Raw genomic sequence first — 15,122 nt, 5'->3', positions numbered from 1 at the left:
TCTGGGCAGCAACCGTATCCATTCTGCCCAGCAGCACCTGCCCCAGGAGGGGGTTCTGCTAGACCTAAGGAGGACTGCGTGCGAACTCAGAACGGTCCCAGGGACATCCTTCCCATGGAGAGGTGGCCTTTCACCTGTGGGGGGCCAGGCTTCTCATTCAGTGAGTGTTTCTATGGATAAGAAACCTTCCTTCCCAGGTCTCCGCGTTCAGGCTCAAGCCACTTCCTGCAAATGCCGGTGATGAAACGTCTTTACCAGAGCGGCGCGGGTCGTCCAAGAGCCATGACACAGACGTCACCGGTGTGCGAGGCCGGACAGCGGCTCCCGGCCCGGGACAAGCGTCTCCAGACTCCAGAGCCTTCCCCAGGGTTCGCAGGGCCGCGCCCAACGGGGCAGACCCTGGTTCTGCCGCTTTCCCACAGGGTTGCTTCGGGTGGGTTAGGAGGGATGGGGGGGCGGGTCTCTGGGGCTGCAGCCAGGGCCGTGTGTGTGAGCGCGCGTGTCTGGGAGTGAGTGTGAGCGTGTGGGCCGGGTGCCCCAGAGCGCCCGCTCCAAGCCGACCCAGCCCTGCGCTCCCTGCCCGGGCGTCTGCCCCCGGGACCTGCGGCCGGGCGAGAGAGGGCGCCGCGCCACCGCCGCCGGGCGGATCGCCGGGGCCGAGGGGGGCCGGGGGCGGAGCACGGGGCGGTGCCGGACTTCGCGGGCTGCCGGCTCCGGAGAAGCCGCGCTCCGCCCCGAGGAGGCCGCGGCCAGGCTAGCCAAGCGGCGGCCCCGAATCCGGGCGCCAAGGTAAAGTTGCGCGCGCGGTGGAGCGGGGTCTGCGCCGGCGGGTCGCGGGGCAGAAGCGGGGCCTGCGGAAGAGGCAGGAGGTCTACACCCGGGGACTGTGGCGACGGGGAGCGGAGAGGGAGGGTCTACAAGGGAGGGTTCCCGGCAGGAGCAGGGACAAGGGGGCGCGGCGCGGGGGACAGGTCTACACTGGAGTCTCTCCGGGCCAGAGCGGGGCGAGGGACGGGGGTGTCTACACCGAAGGGGCCGGGGCCGGAGCACGGCAAGGAGGGGTGCAGGCGCCCGTCCCGACGCGGCGCTGCTCCCGCGCGCAGTTGCTCCTCGGTTGCGCCGTGGAGATGGGGGCGGGGGGGGGGCCGTTGAAGCGCCCTCGGACGCCCGGGGCCACCCGAGGCGGGGCGGGGCTGTGCAGGGCGCCGCCCGCAGCCCCCCGCCGAGATCCTAGACCCCCGCAGGCCTGCGGGCGCCCTGGGGGAGACGCACACGGGCCCTGGCCGCTGGGTGCGCTTCCATGGAGGTCCGGGCGGCAGCGGCCAGAGCCTGCTTCCTGCCTCCGACCCGTCTGTCCGCGTCGGGTCTGCGGGAGCCCGGGTGAGAGGAAGGGCGGGAGGGCCGAAGCCGCGACCGCCCCGCGGGGTGTGACCGGGGCTCCCGCTGCGCTCGGACCCGCTTGGTAGGTGGGCGCACCCGGCTCGCGGGAGGAGGAGGCGGGACGTGGGCGAGTGCTGGCTCGTGGGGGCCCTTTCCTCGCCGCCCCTCACACCCACCCCTGCACACGCACCTGGCACGCATACACCTTCCGCACGCACGACCCTCCTCCCAGCCGGCCTTCCCCGGCTCCCCAGGGTGCAGACCTGACCGGTGAGGGGGTCCCAGCGCCGTCAGCCGCGAATTCTGCAAACTCAGGAGCGGTCCGAGCCGCCGGAGGGGCCTCCCACACCCGCGCGGGGAGAGCAGATCCCAGGAGGGGGAGGGGATGGGGGACGCGGAGGGGAGGGAGGGCGTTGGGGAGCCGCGCGGGGTCCCTCTGACCAGCGGGGCGGGGAAGGGGAGTTCTAAGGAGTTCCCTGCGCGTGGTTGTGCTCTGGCGGTTTGGGGGTGACGGTGGAGCCCCCCTGCCAGACTGCCTTGTTCCAGAGGGTTCGGTTTCTGGTTTCTGGCCGTGGGAGTGGGGCCACGGTCAGAGACGGTTACTCCCTTTGTCACCTGGACTGAAACCCCAGCCCAGAGCCCGGGCTCCTGTGAATTCTACTTGGTCTTTAGAATTCCAGAAAGTACTTCTTTTACCTGTCCCAGGCCTCCCTCTCTCCTCCCTCTTCCTGGGCTGCAGAAACCCATGGTTTCCTCCAGTGTTTGCTCAAGGCCGATGTCTGGACCAAGTAGCAGGTGTGAGATGGGTTCTGACTCTGCGGGTGCGAGTCGGAATGGCCAGCTTCCGGGGACCAGCACACGCGGGAGAGCGGTTGGGTCCCAGCCTTGACGCGGACAGCTGCTGGAAAGGTTAGTTGGGTGAGCCCTCCAAGGCCGTCCTGTGCACAAGGCGCTGACGCGCAGTGGAGGAAGTCATGAGATCCCTGAAACCCAGGAGGGATCCCACGAACCCCGCACTGGCTGAAGCAGAAGAGAGGCTGTCCGGCCGGGGTGGAGGACCCCGCCGCGCTCGGGCCTCTGGAGGCTTCCTTCATTGATGATTCCCAGTTAGTCAAAGGATGGACTGGCTCTGGGTTCTTTTCAACTGGGAATTGGGGGAGGGGGTGCATTAGGGCCCATTTGGGGGATGAAATCCCCTCGACTGTGGTTCCCTGGTGTGTACCAGCTACAAACATACAAAGAATTATACGCTATGGCTAAGAAAAGACATATTTGTATTTCAGTTGGAGACAGGTTAGGAAAACAATTTTGAGATTCTTTCCAAGGCCGGTGCCATCTAGTGTTCTGGTTCCTTTCCTTTTACAATGTATATATTCCACTTGGCAAAAGTTTTTTTTATACCTTGAGATTTCCATAATTCAAGATAAAAAATTCTGTGTTTTTGCACGGGGAGAAGAGCAAGGGACGCGCCTTGTCAGCCGGCTCCGAGGCGGGAGGCTGTGTGGGTTTTTCTGTTCTGTGCTTGGCACCGAGTCCCGTGCGCTGCAGACGCTCTGAGGACACGAGCTGGTTGTGGGTCGCTGGAGCTCTAATGAGGAGTTTGTACCCAGTGTGTGGTGGGCGCTGCATGGTTACAGGTGCGCGCCTCGACCCGCAGTCTGTGTGGAGCACAGCGGCTGGGAGCCAACGGTAAAACGCTGGGGTTTGCCCGGCAGAAGCAGGTGGGGTCTGAGTGCCTTGGGGGGATTCGGCAGCCCAGGGCTCAGCAGCCTCTTCCTCTTCCTCCTGTCCCACGTTCTGCGGCTCTTCCGGAAGCCGTGCCGCTCAGTCAGGCACTGGGAGGGCAGGACCAGCTGAGGAGTGTTTGGAGCGGGAGGGCGTCCTCAGCTTCTGCTGCAAGCACGGATATGTGGGGGTGGGAGGGAAGGGGAGCAGATGGGGCGCCACCAGGGTGTGTGTGTGTGTGTGTGTGTGTTTGCATGCGTGCCAGCTGGTCCAGAGCCCGCCGCAGGATAGCCAGCCGCGAGAGTATCGCTGCAAGACGGAGAAGGTGGGCTTTTCCAGAAGAGATGGGCGCAGGGGGTCCGAGAAGCATGGCCACGTGTGTCTGAATCCCTGAGCGCCTGGGCACTCACAGGCAGTCTCACGGGCCATCGGAGGGTTTGAGGGCTGGGGCCCCACGGCCTGGCGGCTGGCTCCCGGTGGGGCTGAGCAAGGGCAACATCAGGGAGCCCCGGGCAGGCAGGGAGGGGGACAGCAGCACAGTGAGGTGAGGGCCACTCCGGGCTCTCTGTGTCCTCATGGAGGGTGGTGCCCGGCTCCCAGGCCCCACCCCACCTCCTGGCAAGCCATTGACTTGCACCTCAAAGCTTGAGAGGCATTAAAGAAATAGGCATCCAGCACTTTCCTTCCCTGGGCTCCATTTACCAAGCAGGTCTGTCTGGAAGAGCACCTAAGTCAGAAAACACCTTGAGAAGCAAGCGAACCGAAGGGGAAACAGGTCCCCAGAGGAAGGCTGCAAAGGGTCTGCTCAGAGTCACAGAACTTCTCGAAGGGACCCAGTGACCAGCCTGCTTCAACCTCTTCTTGTGGCTTAGGAAGTCAGACTTACAGACTGCTTACCCAAGATTTCCCGTCACCAACTCCCGCTGAGAAGTAAGGGTGCGCGTTCCTGGGGGGGCTGGTGCAGGTGCCCTAGGCCTCGTGGGCCAGGAGACGCCAGTCTGCTTGCCACAGACGGAGTCCTCCCGCGGCATGTGAGAAGGCTGGACTGAGCCATGTCTTAGCTTTCTGACGTTCAGAGGAGAAACTTGTATTCTGGAAAAGGAATATATTCACTCAAAATGGAAATACCCAATATTTTGATTTGATTGTAGGAAAAGATTAATCGAAGTGTAATGTTTGAACAGTACAGACGATCTTTATTGCTCTTTTCAGTTAAGGGAGCAGACAGTGGGAAGGAGTTCACGGACAAGCGCGCCCCAGCTCCCGGCGACACTTCTGAGGGCCGGGCTCCATGTCCTTCGCCTCCTCCCGCCCAGGACAGGGCAGCTGGACATCCTCCCCCCCATTCCGGGGCCTCTTTCACACCGGCCACTGGGTGCACCTGCGCTCCAGGCCACGCCTGCTCTGGGCCAGCCCTCGGCTCGGCCTTCCTCGGATAAGCCGCACCGTGAGGAAAACAGACGGTGGCCAGAGCCCAGGATGACAGTTCCCGGAATTTAATGAAATTCCTGGGTATTTTTAACCTTTTCAGATGTTTGAACAATGAGGGTGAAGTCTTAGACTGAGTGGTGTTGGGCACAGGAAATCGAAGGCGAGGGCCTTCCCCGCAGAACCTCAGGCTGATCAGGCTGTTCTGGACAGCGCGGCGGTTTCCACTCAGTTCTGTCCGGAAGAGGCAGGTTTGTTTCCGCCCAACGATTAGCACTGGCGGGAGAGGCTGTGTGATGGGCAGGGCACGCACCTGCCTAGCCCTAGCGGGACTTGGGGTGGGGGACGTGAACAGAGGGTCTGCCCCCAGCTGGTGTGCCCCTGGCTGGCTGCCCCCACACGTGCTCTTGGCCCTCAGCTGCTGTGAAATCAAGGCCTTGGGTTGACACCTGATCCAGGCCACACCCCCATGGGTTCGGTTTGGTGGGTCGGGTGGGGCCCAGGGATCAGTAAGTCTCATCGTTTTGAAGGTTGGAAATGCTGGTTCGGGTTGGAACTGGCATCACCGTAGCAAGACAGAAGAGAAAGAAAGTATCGGAATTTCCTATCTCTCGTGTGTGTTCCGGGCCACAATGTTTCTCACTGAGGGTTCACAGTAACGGACAGCCCCATCCAGATCCCGTACATCCTGAGGCACCCAGGTCTGTCTCTGAGCCAGTTTAGTTAGTGTGGATGTTTCCAGACGCTCTTAGTTAGGAGGCCCATTGGGCAGGCTGGGGCCAGGGTGCGCAGGGGAGCCCAGCCATGGGCCGGGCAGGTGCGCGCGTATGGCCGGTTTCTGACCGTCCCCCAGAGCAGACATGAAAACCCTTGTCTGGTAAAAGCCAGGGAAGGCTTCCCTTCCTATTTCCTTTCTTTCGTGTGTTTGGGGTGTGGAGGAGACGTCTTTGTGTGTAGACTGACAGGAAATGCCTGACAGGTTTTATATCCGTATGTTTTCTTTAACGTGGTAACAGTTAATGCAGTAGAGTAGAATGCATCGGTGAATCCGAATGCATTAGAAACTAACGGTCGTTATGCGGACTAGCTAGTCACCGGAAACCGTTCTCTTGGCATACTGTGAGATTTGACCGGGCTCAGCACCCCTGTCTACCCTGTCTGGCCACTTTCCTGGGGCATTTAGAGCGGCTCACACTCATTCAACTGGTTTATATGACCTTCAAGAAACGGACAGTTTCTGACCATGAACAGAACTCTCCGATTTTCCGCCAGAAGGAAAAGGCATCTTTTAGGTGAGGACGGTTAGTAAATACATATACGGCTTCTTCATTTCGCGGCAGATTACACGTAGAAGAACCCCGGGGTCTGGAGAAGACGCAGGTGTCGGAGCTGGTGGGCAGCACTCAGGATCAGCGAGTCCCTGCTTCTCCTCTGGGTGGTCGTGACGTATCGTTTTCCCAAGGAGCCCACAACACTGGTGGGCGTGTGGAGTGTGGGGCTTCTGTGGGGCCTCCGGCCAGGCTGGAGGCTGAGACGGGCCACGACTCCCATGCTCCGTGCCTGGCACTGCCTTGGGGCCGAGCTGTAGTCAGACGCCCCGGCCGCTGGGAGAGCCACGTCCCGGATCTGGCCGGCGTGTAAGGACAGGGCCACCCTTCCAGCGGGGCTGGCCCGTGGGTCACATCTGGGCTGACGCCCTTTTCTGGGAACGGCGAGGACACTACTTTGCAGGAAAGGGAATGTGGCACGGTAAGCAGCCAGTGCTGAACCCAAGGGACATGGAGAAAGGTAGTTTCTCGTGTTTCCAGAAGGAACACGTGCAATTTGAAAATTCCTGTGATTGCTTTTCCCTCGTTATTAAGCAAGTCCACTGCTACCATGGCAGACTCGGGGATGAGCTTGAAGAGAGGCGCAGATTTTTAGAATCCTCTGTGATTTCCACATTCTGGAGGTGATGGCTCCAGGTTTACTAGGACATGTCCTCTGTCGCTCAGTGTCTGCACACACATGTCACACACGTGTCCCACGTGTCGGCACGGACGCCCATAGTCACGCACACACTGGCAACCGCTGTAAGTCCTCACCCTTTCTTACATTCTACTGGGAAGGTTTTGCATGGAATCGTCAGTCTGTCCACGTGTCCTTCTGTGGTTTGCCACGTGGATTGTTTCTAAGTCTAAATACCACTATCTTTGTAGGTAAATGCTTGAAAACTTGGCGTTTGGTCAAAAGGTATGAACGCTTGAAGCTCTTGATACGTAATGTCAAGTAGTTTCACAGGAGAACCTGGGGGACGCGGTTGGTTGGCGCCCCACTCTTGGTCTCGGCTCAGGTCGTGATCTCAGGGTCATGGGATCAAGCCCTGTGCTGGGCTCCATGCTCAAGGCAGAGTCTGCTTGAATGTCTCTCTCACTCTTGCCCTCCACCGCTCCCCCACGCTCTCAAATGAATAAATAAATTTTAAAGAATCAAATCGCTTCTTCGGGAAGTTGTGGGGCTGGTCCCCTTCACAGCCTCCTCGTCATCACAGTGGGTGTCCTCACTGTCCTCTCTTTTCAGATTTCCAAAGTAAATGTCCTTTTGTTGTAAAGGCAGTTCGTGGTCATCATAAAATATTATTGCAGGAAGAAGTTGTGAGTGAGAATAGGTGCCACTGGCCAGGCCTTTGGCCGCATGTACGCACAGGAGCGTTGGCAGCGAGCCGGGTCTTCGCAAGATGAGAAACTGTCTCTGAAGACCGAGGTGTGGTCACGGGGCAGGAGGAGCTGTTGACAGAGACAGAGGGATACACGTATACACACATGCACGGACACACAAGGACGCGTGCATGGATACTTACATGTATATGAACATACACATGCGTGTGTGCATGAATACATTGTGCACATATACACCTGCACACACAATGCATGCACGAATGCACCTACATGTACATGTACACACGCGTGCACACACGTGTCTGCACGTACATATGCTATGCACAATGCGCACACAAATGCACATACATGCACGTGCACGCACGTGTGTACATACATGTGTGCTCGTGCGTACATGCGCGTGCACATGCATATGCGCATACGTGTAATGTGTGTGGACACGCGTGTGTGCATTTGCACATGCATGTGTTCGCGTGTACACACGTGCGCACACAATGCATGCACGAACGCACACGTGCACACACACATGTGCTTACACATGTGCATGCACACATACACGCATGCATGCGACGTGCGCACAGACAGACACATGCGCGTGCACGAGCACACATAACGTGCATGTGAACACACGTGTGCACAGGCATGTACGCGCGTTTATGCACACATACAGGTAGTGTGCATGTACACGTGCGTGCACATGCATGTGTGCGTGGTGCACATGTGCACGCCTGTGTGGCTATTCGAGTGCGTGCGTGTATACCCATGTGTACACAAGCCTGGCGGCCAGGGGAGAACTCAGAAGCGTCACCAGGCATATCCTGTCAAGCCAGTGCTGATCCAGAGCTGACTCGGGCTGAGGAGACACTGGGATGATCCCTCAGGGATGGTCTGACCTGCGAGGTCCGAGCTGGGCGTTCTGCGTTTTGGTGTCTCGCTCACACCCCTCTTCCAGATGTCTGTGTGACGCAGGGATGTAAGGGCCCTGAGAACACCTCCCAGGGCGACTTCAGGCCTCGTCCCCGCTGAGTGGCGGAGCCTGTCTCCCAGGACACCCCTGCCTCTGTGGGCTCAGCCGTCTCCTGAGATGAAGGGCGGCCAGAGGAAGCCGTCTGTCGGTGCTCAGAGGGCCTGGTGGCCTCTCCCGGACGCTGCCCGTGGTGGCTGTGCCCCAAGCCAGTCTGTCTGTTGGCCTGGCCCACCACATCCGTGTGCTGGGCCCGTCGCACTTTGCGGGACCTCAGGGGAGTCTCCTGCTGTGGGTTCTGCCAGTCCCTCTCTCGTTGCCCACAGCCCTGGGCAAGGGGAACTGTTGTGCGGTCCTTCAAATGTGCCCTGTGCCCCCAGTCAGGCCTGGAGAAGAGCCCCTTCGGAATCGGGGCTGTTAGCTCTTGGAACATGGGGCTGCTGGGGAGAGGCTCCAGGACGTGGGTTCTGACGGGTCCTTATGGCGTTTCTGGCCACCCATGGAGTGACCTCTGGCTCCACTTTCTGGGGCCGGCACCTCCCCTGGAACTGTGCAGTGACCCCCATTCAGGCTGTGGCCAGAAACAAGGGTATGGGAGCCTCCTGAGGCAAGTGCAGATGAGAACAGCGTTCTTCTCTCGTCACCAGCAGACCGACAGGTCCCCACGTGTGTGCTGCTTCGGGGCCGGAGTTAGAAATTAGTAATAAATGGGGGTCTTGTGCCATTTTCTTTTCTCTTGTCCCTCCCCATGGCCCGATCCTCCATGTAGGAAGCCCCCAGGGCTGCCCTCCCTCATCTGTTTTTAAGTGTAATGTCAGAATTAGCCCCAGACCTGGAGCCACCTGGAAAGGACTTTGGAGAGACTGTCCCAGCTTGCGTTTTAAAGCCGGGGAAGATACGGAAGGCAGCTCAGAGCCCTATGCCTTGCCCAGCCTTCCTCTGTGTGGCGGCTCTAGGCCTGCAGACACAGAGGCACGGGCTCTCGGTCCGTATTCTTCCTTACGAAGGGCCTCCGAGAGGTGCGTTTTGTAAGGACTGTATGCATAGGGGCTTCAAACGGGCCCCAGCTCTTTCCTCACATCCCGTGGGACAATTCCAGAACTTCCCCAGCATCTCCATTTGCCCATAGGCATGGCCACCTGCATAAGCACGGGTCTCCCTCTCCAGGGACCCATTACGGGGCTTCTGAGCCTTATAGCCTCTTTGCACACGTCACACACTTAACTTGAAGCAGTCGTGTTTGCATCTTGAGTGATGAGCTCAAGGACACACCCTCCTAAGCAAATGACTAGGACACATTTCGCGACTCAGGGTCCCTTCCCCAGCTTGCCCAGGCCGAGACAGCTCCCTTCCCTCCCACTCTTCTCCACCTTCTGCACCGTGGCAGCACTTGCGGTGTCGGGGCCGTACCACCTCACGCGGCTGGCCCTCCTCATATCACACCGGAAAAGCTGATCCTGGTTGCCGTGCCCCAGATCGGGTCCCGAGCTGCACAGGAGAGCTTGGGATTTCACCAAAGCCTTCTTCCCTGTGTCCTTCACTGCTCTGGGTTTCAGACTTCTCCTCTGCCACTGCGGGGACCCAGCCTGCAGGGCAGACAGGGCCCTGAGCCTATGGCCAGTGTCTGTGCCGCAGACAGCCACCTGCATTCAGGCCAGCCTGGTCCTAAGATGCCTGCTCAGTCGGCCTCACGTGGCCATCCTGTTCCTGGGCTGAAACAAGCCCTCACCAGTCTCAAATCAGTAGAATTAGAAAATGTGTTAATTCTTTTAAAACTCCTAAGAAAGGAAATCTCCAGGCTGAGGCAATGTCACTAGAAAATTCTACCAAGCATTCAAAGAAGAGTTAATCCTATCAAACATTCAACAGAAAGGAGGGAACTCCTAACTCGCTTTATGAGGTTAGCTTTACCTGGAGACCACACTGGAAAGCACAAAAAGGAAATACAGATCAATATTTTTCGTGGACTTAGGCACAAAATCCTAAATAAAATATTAGCAAATTGAATCCAGTGATGTATAGAGTTGCAGACCAAGTGAGATTTACTCCAGGCATGCAAGTCTGGCTCAACATTAAAAAATCAATCAGTATAATCCACATCCACAGAACAGACATAGTGTCATATCAATTCATGCAAAATAAAAGCACTTGATAAGATCCAACACCCACCCATAATGAAAAACTCTCAGAAAACTAGAAATAGATATTCAACTAAACAAAGAGCATCTACAAAAAACCTCAAACTACTAACCTGCGTCGGTGAAAGGCTGACCGTTTTCCCCCTAAGATCAGGAACAAGACAAAGCTGTCCACCCTCATTGCTGTTACTCAACATAGTACTAGAAGTTAGATAAAACCAGGGAAGGACATAAAAGAGGTACAGATCAGGAAGGAAGAAGTACAGCTGCCCTACATGCAGATAGCATGAATAGCTACGTGGGAGATTCCAAGGAATGTACCCCAAACCTCCTAAACAAATGGAAAGACATACCATGTTCATGGATTAGAAGACTCCATGTAGCTTAGCTTTTTTTTTCTCCTCAAATTGATCTGTGGATTTAATAAAATGTCTATCAAAATCCCAACAAGAATTTTTGTAGATACAGACAGCTTATTCTGAAACTCATATGGAAAGGCATGACCTCTAACATAGCTAAGACGATCTTGAAAAACAAGAATAAATTGTGAGGTCTCACAACCTGGTATTAGTGTTCATTATAGAGATCCAGGAGCCGGGACCCCATGATGCTGGCAGGAGGACAGACAGATGCACAGAACAATGGAACAGAACACAGATCCACACCAGTATATCCAACTAATTTTTAACAAATTTTCAAAACCAGTTCAGTGGAGGAAGCAGAGCCTCTACAACAAATGACATTTGAGCAACTGGTCATCCATAAGTGGGAAAAAAAGAACCTTATCCTTAACCTCACACCTTGTATAAAAATTGAGTTAAAAATGGATCACATTTTAAGTGTAAAATGTACAGCTGTAAAACTTTAAGAAAAAAAATAAGAGAAACCCGTTTGGATTTGGGGTTAAGCAAATAGTTCTTAGACTTAATACCAAAAATATGATCCGTAATATCTGGCTTGATAAATTTGAGCTCATCAGAATTAAAACCTGCTCTTCAAAGGACCATTTAACAGCATGAAAGGAAAAGCTGAAGTGAGAGAATGTATTAAGACACGGGACTGTTTGGAAGATTCTTCAGGGACTTGTTCTGTGTCAAATAAGCCAATCTCTAGGTAATCATTCTAATCTAATCTCTAATCTAATCTCTAGGTAACCATTCTATGTAACATTCTGAAATGGTAAAAATACAGAGATTGGGAACAGATTAGCAGTAGCCGGGGGTTAAGGAGGCAGGGAGAGGGAAGGACCTGGGTGACAGGAGGGACCCTGGTAGCAACGGATGTCCTGCATCTGGGCTGTCAGAGTCCTGGTGGTTGCAACACTGGGCCAGCCAGGAGAAGGACACACGGAATGTCCTTATATTATATGAACCCACAGATATTTCAAAATAAATTTAATCTTTAGAATGTATGTGCAAATATTTCATATAAAGGTTTAGCAAGAAGTTCTGGGCAACTGTGTCACCTTGAAAGTCGCTGTGAGGTGGGTTTGAAGGGAAGTTGATACCGGACACGCACCACCCACTGTCCTTGCTGTTGAAGGGGAAGGTAGAGGCAGACACGGACCGTCCCCTTTCCTTGCTGTCATAGATGCTATGTGCTGATGTAGAGATGCGTAGTGGAGGATGAGGAAAGCTTTCAGAGCAAGTGACTTGAGTTTGCAGGAGCATTCACAGTGTCTGATTGTAGGTTAATATTAAAATAACGCCTGGTGTTGGGGGAACGCTGGTGGAAGTAACGGGCCATCCTGGAACGAGAGGCTGTGCACAATGTCTATCACGAGCTCCCCAACTGCAGACTGATGTGGGGGTGGAGGCCAAGAAGGTCCAACGTCACTATTCGTACAGGACTCCCAGGGTCACTAAAGAGCCACAATTTAACAAAACCGTGGGCGTCATCACAGTCCCTGTCCGTTCCCGTCCAACCAGACAGCACAGCCCCAAACTTCTTGAAATTCTCAATCTTCTTCTTTTACCATCGACATCCCCTGGGGAAGGAGAGGAGAGGAGAGCCTGGGCGTGGAATCTGAGGACGCTGGAACTCTGGCCCCCCAGGCTTTCAGAACTTGACGGGGATGTCCATCCTCCCCGTGTGCCACGCCCTGCCCCCTTCGGAGCCCATTACGCCAGCCGGTGCCCGGAGGCAGCCAGCCACGAGACAGGACATCGGGAGAGAAGAGCCAGGTTCCCACGGCTGCCTGTGGCGATGGGATGAAAGGTCTTCTCCTTCTGTTCTTTGTATTGCCCGAGTGTCCACTTCCCCATGGGTCAGTTTTATAATTGGAACATTATTCTTTATGAAGATGAATGTCTAAGACGCATTTAGGTGAATTAGCTACAGAAGAATAAGAAATATCAGAACACATCCTCCTCCTGCCTGAAAGAACAGAGACGAGTGTCGCATCTGCTGGGAAACCTCCTCCCTCCGCCGCCAGCCGCTGGCCAGGAGCACGTGCTGTTTCTGCAGGTGGGCGAGGACACGCGTGCTTCCTTCGTTGACCGCGGGCTGGAGGTCGGGGGCTGATACTGTGTGCGGTGCAGCTGCGGACTCCGTGGAGCCGCCGTGCAGGGGCGCGGGCGTGGAGGGGTAGGGGCGGCTTCTCCTGGGCAGATGGAAAGCCCTGACAGGGCTTGTAGTCTGGTGACCAGGATGCCACAGCCGCTTACTTTCACGTCCTTCCGTGAGAGGCCCTGGAGCCCACTGGTCAGCTCAGGGACTCTGAGGCGCGCGGGGAGGCCACGCACCTGACCGGCATTTGGCGGCTCCGTGTGTCCCCTCAGGGGTGGCTCCTCTCTCCGCCCTTTGGGGCCCATCTGCGTGGCCTCCGGGTCACGCTGGTTATTAATTAGATGGAGACGGTGTGGGAATGAGACATTTGAGTTGGTTCGAGTCACCGGCCTTTTTCCCAAAAAGGCTAAAGGGCCGATTTCAAAGGCTGCCACCACACGTGCACATGGTTGGCTAATACGGCGGCTGCTGTCCGTTGTGAGTGTTAAATCGCCCCGTAAAGACTCACAGGCCTAACGCAGCAGGATGTTGGGAGCCTTGGCTGACTGGAGTGAGGCCGTGCACACTTCACAGAGCAGGTGCGTGACTGAGCAGAGGGGCAGCCTGGCCACGTGGGGACAAAAAACAAGGACCACAAAAAACATGGCTGTCAGACATAGAAAATTCCCTGGTTTTATTCCTGAACAGAGCAAACGTCTGGCCGCAGGCGGTGGGTACAGGCGGGTGGGCACAGGCGGGTGGGCACAGGCAGGTGGCTTTCGTGGCTCTTTGACTCCTTAAAGCCACGTGGTCACATGCAGCTGTCACACAAAGCTGTCACATGGCTGCCGTGGGCCCGAGCGGTCAGCAGGTCGTGCGTCCCACCCACAGCCTCATGAGCTGGGACGCCCCGTGCTCTGTCCTTGCCCATCATCACGCCCACAGCCTCCCTGCCCTGGGGGCCGGGACCATGCTCCGTCTCCCCCTACTGCTTTTTCTGCTCTGTCTCTCGGGTCCTCATCCTTGACCCTGAAGTGCTGGCAGACCACCCCCTCCCCGAGACCCACCGGGCAGTTCACCTGCTGCGGTGACTTGAGGCCGCGGAGAGGAAGTTGTCCCTCACCGGCGAGAGCTCCCTGTCACCCCAGAGGAGGATGCACAGGGCGGGGAGCCCAGCCCCAAGGGGAAGCATCCGCCCTCCTGTGCAAGATGCTCCTAGAGTCCAGAGCCCCGGAGAAGCTCGGGGGCCCAGGGCGAGCCCCCTTCCTCTCGTGACCTGGCAGCCCGTCTCCGCGGCTTCTCACACCAAACCCCATCGTGGCGTTTGGAAGCCGTCTGAACTGAAGAGAATGCGGAGAATCCTGAATAGTTAGAAAAAAGCACGGTTGCTTGTGACATCATCACCGCGGAGTTATTTGGGAAGCAGGGACCATGGCGACGACGATGTTCACACGTTCACGGCGGACTTTCCCCAGCTTGTGAAAACCCCGGCTCCAGGCGCGTGTCCAGCCCTCTGAGCGTGGCCCCGCTGAGTAGGAGCAGGACCCGAGCGGCCTGAGCGGGGACAAGAAGCAGCAGCACCGCCAGGCACCTCGGGGACCCAGGCCGACATCCCCTGCAGAATGTGGGGCCGGAGGGGGTGCAGCGGGATGGACCCCACGGCCCGGGACCTTCCTGAAGCCTGACTCTGGGGCCCCTCAGACACCGGGGACCGCGGGCCGCCGTCTGGTGCTCCGTGGGGGGGACAGCCGGCTTCTAGGGACGCACAGAGGGTTGCCGCCTGCGTCGCCACACCTGAGAGAGGGGGCGTTGCCAGGGCCTTCCGCGTGCAGAGCCGCGCACAGTCTGTTCCAGGCATTTGGAGCGGGTCGGCCGAGAGGGACAGCATTTCGGCTGAGCGTCTGGCAGGGCTGCCTGGCGAGCCACCGCCGAGGGGGACGGGGGGAGCCGCGGGGGGGCGGGGGGGCCGGGGGAGCCGTGGGGGGGGGGGGGGGGGGGGGGGGGGGGGCGGGCCGAATTCCTTGAGGAATGTGGTGTGTGTGGTGTTTTGAGCGCTTTTTTGTGATCCCCGTAATCCGGGAAACGAATCGGTGGTCAGACCTTCAGCAGCCACACGGCCCGGAGGGTGGAATCCTCGGACACAGGACTCACGGCTCGGCCGCTTCTGAGCGCGCAGTTCGGGGCGCGGACGGCCCCCCGCAGCCCCCGCCCCGTCATCGGACGCGGACACGCCATCGCCCCCAGACCCGGCCGCGCCGTCTGCCTTCCGGCCCGACGGTGGCTGCTCCGGGCGCCTCCCCCGCGGCAGTCCTGCAGGGTTCTGGTTTCGGGCCGGAGCCACCC

The sequence above is a fragment of the Enhydra lutris genome, unplaced genomic scaffold, assembly GCF_002288905.1.
Source record: "Enhydra lutris kenyoni isolate GAN:26980312 unplaced genomic scaffold, ASM228890v2 scaffoldscaffold36, whole genome shotgun sequence".
Classification (NCBI taxonomy): Eukaryota; Metazoa; Chordata; class Mammalia; order Carnivora; family Mustelidae; genus Enhydra; species Enhydra lutris.
The sequence above is the reverse complement of the archived record's forward strand: the minus strand, read 5'-3'. Positions refer to the sequence as shown.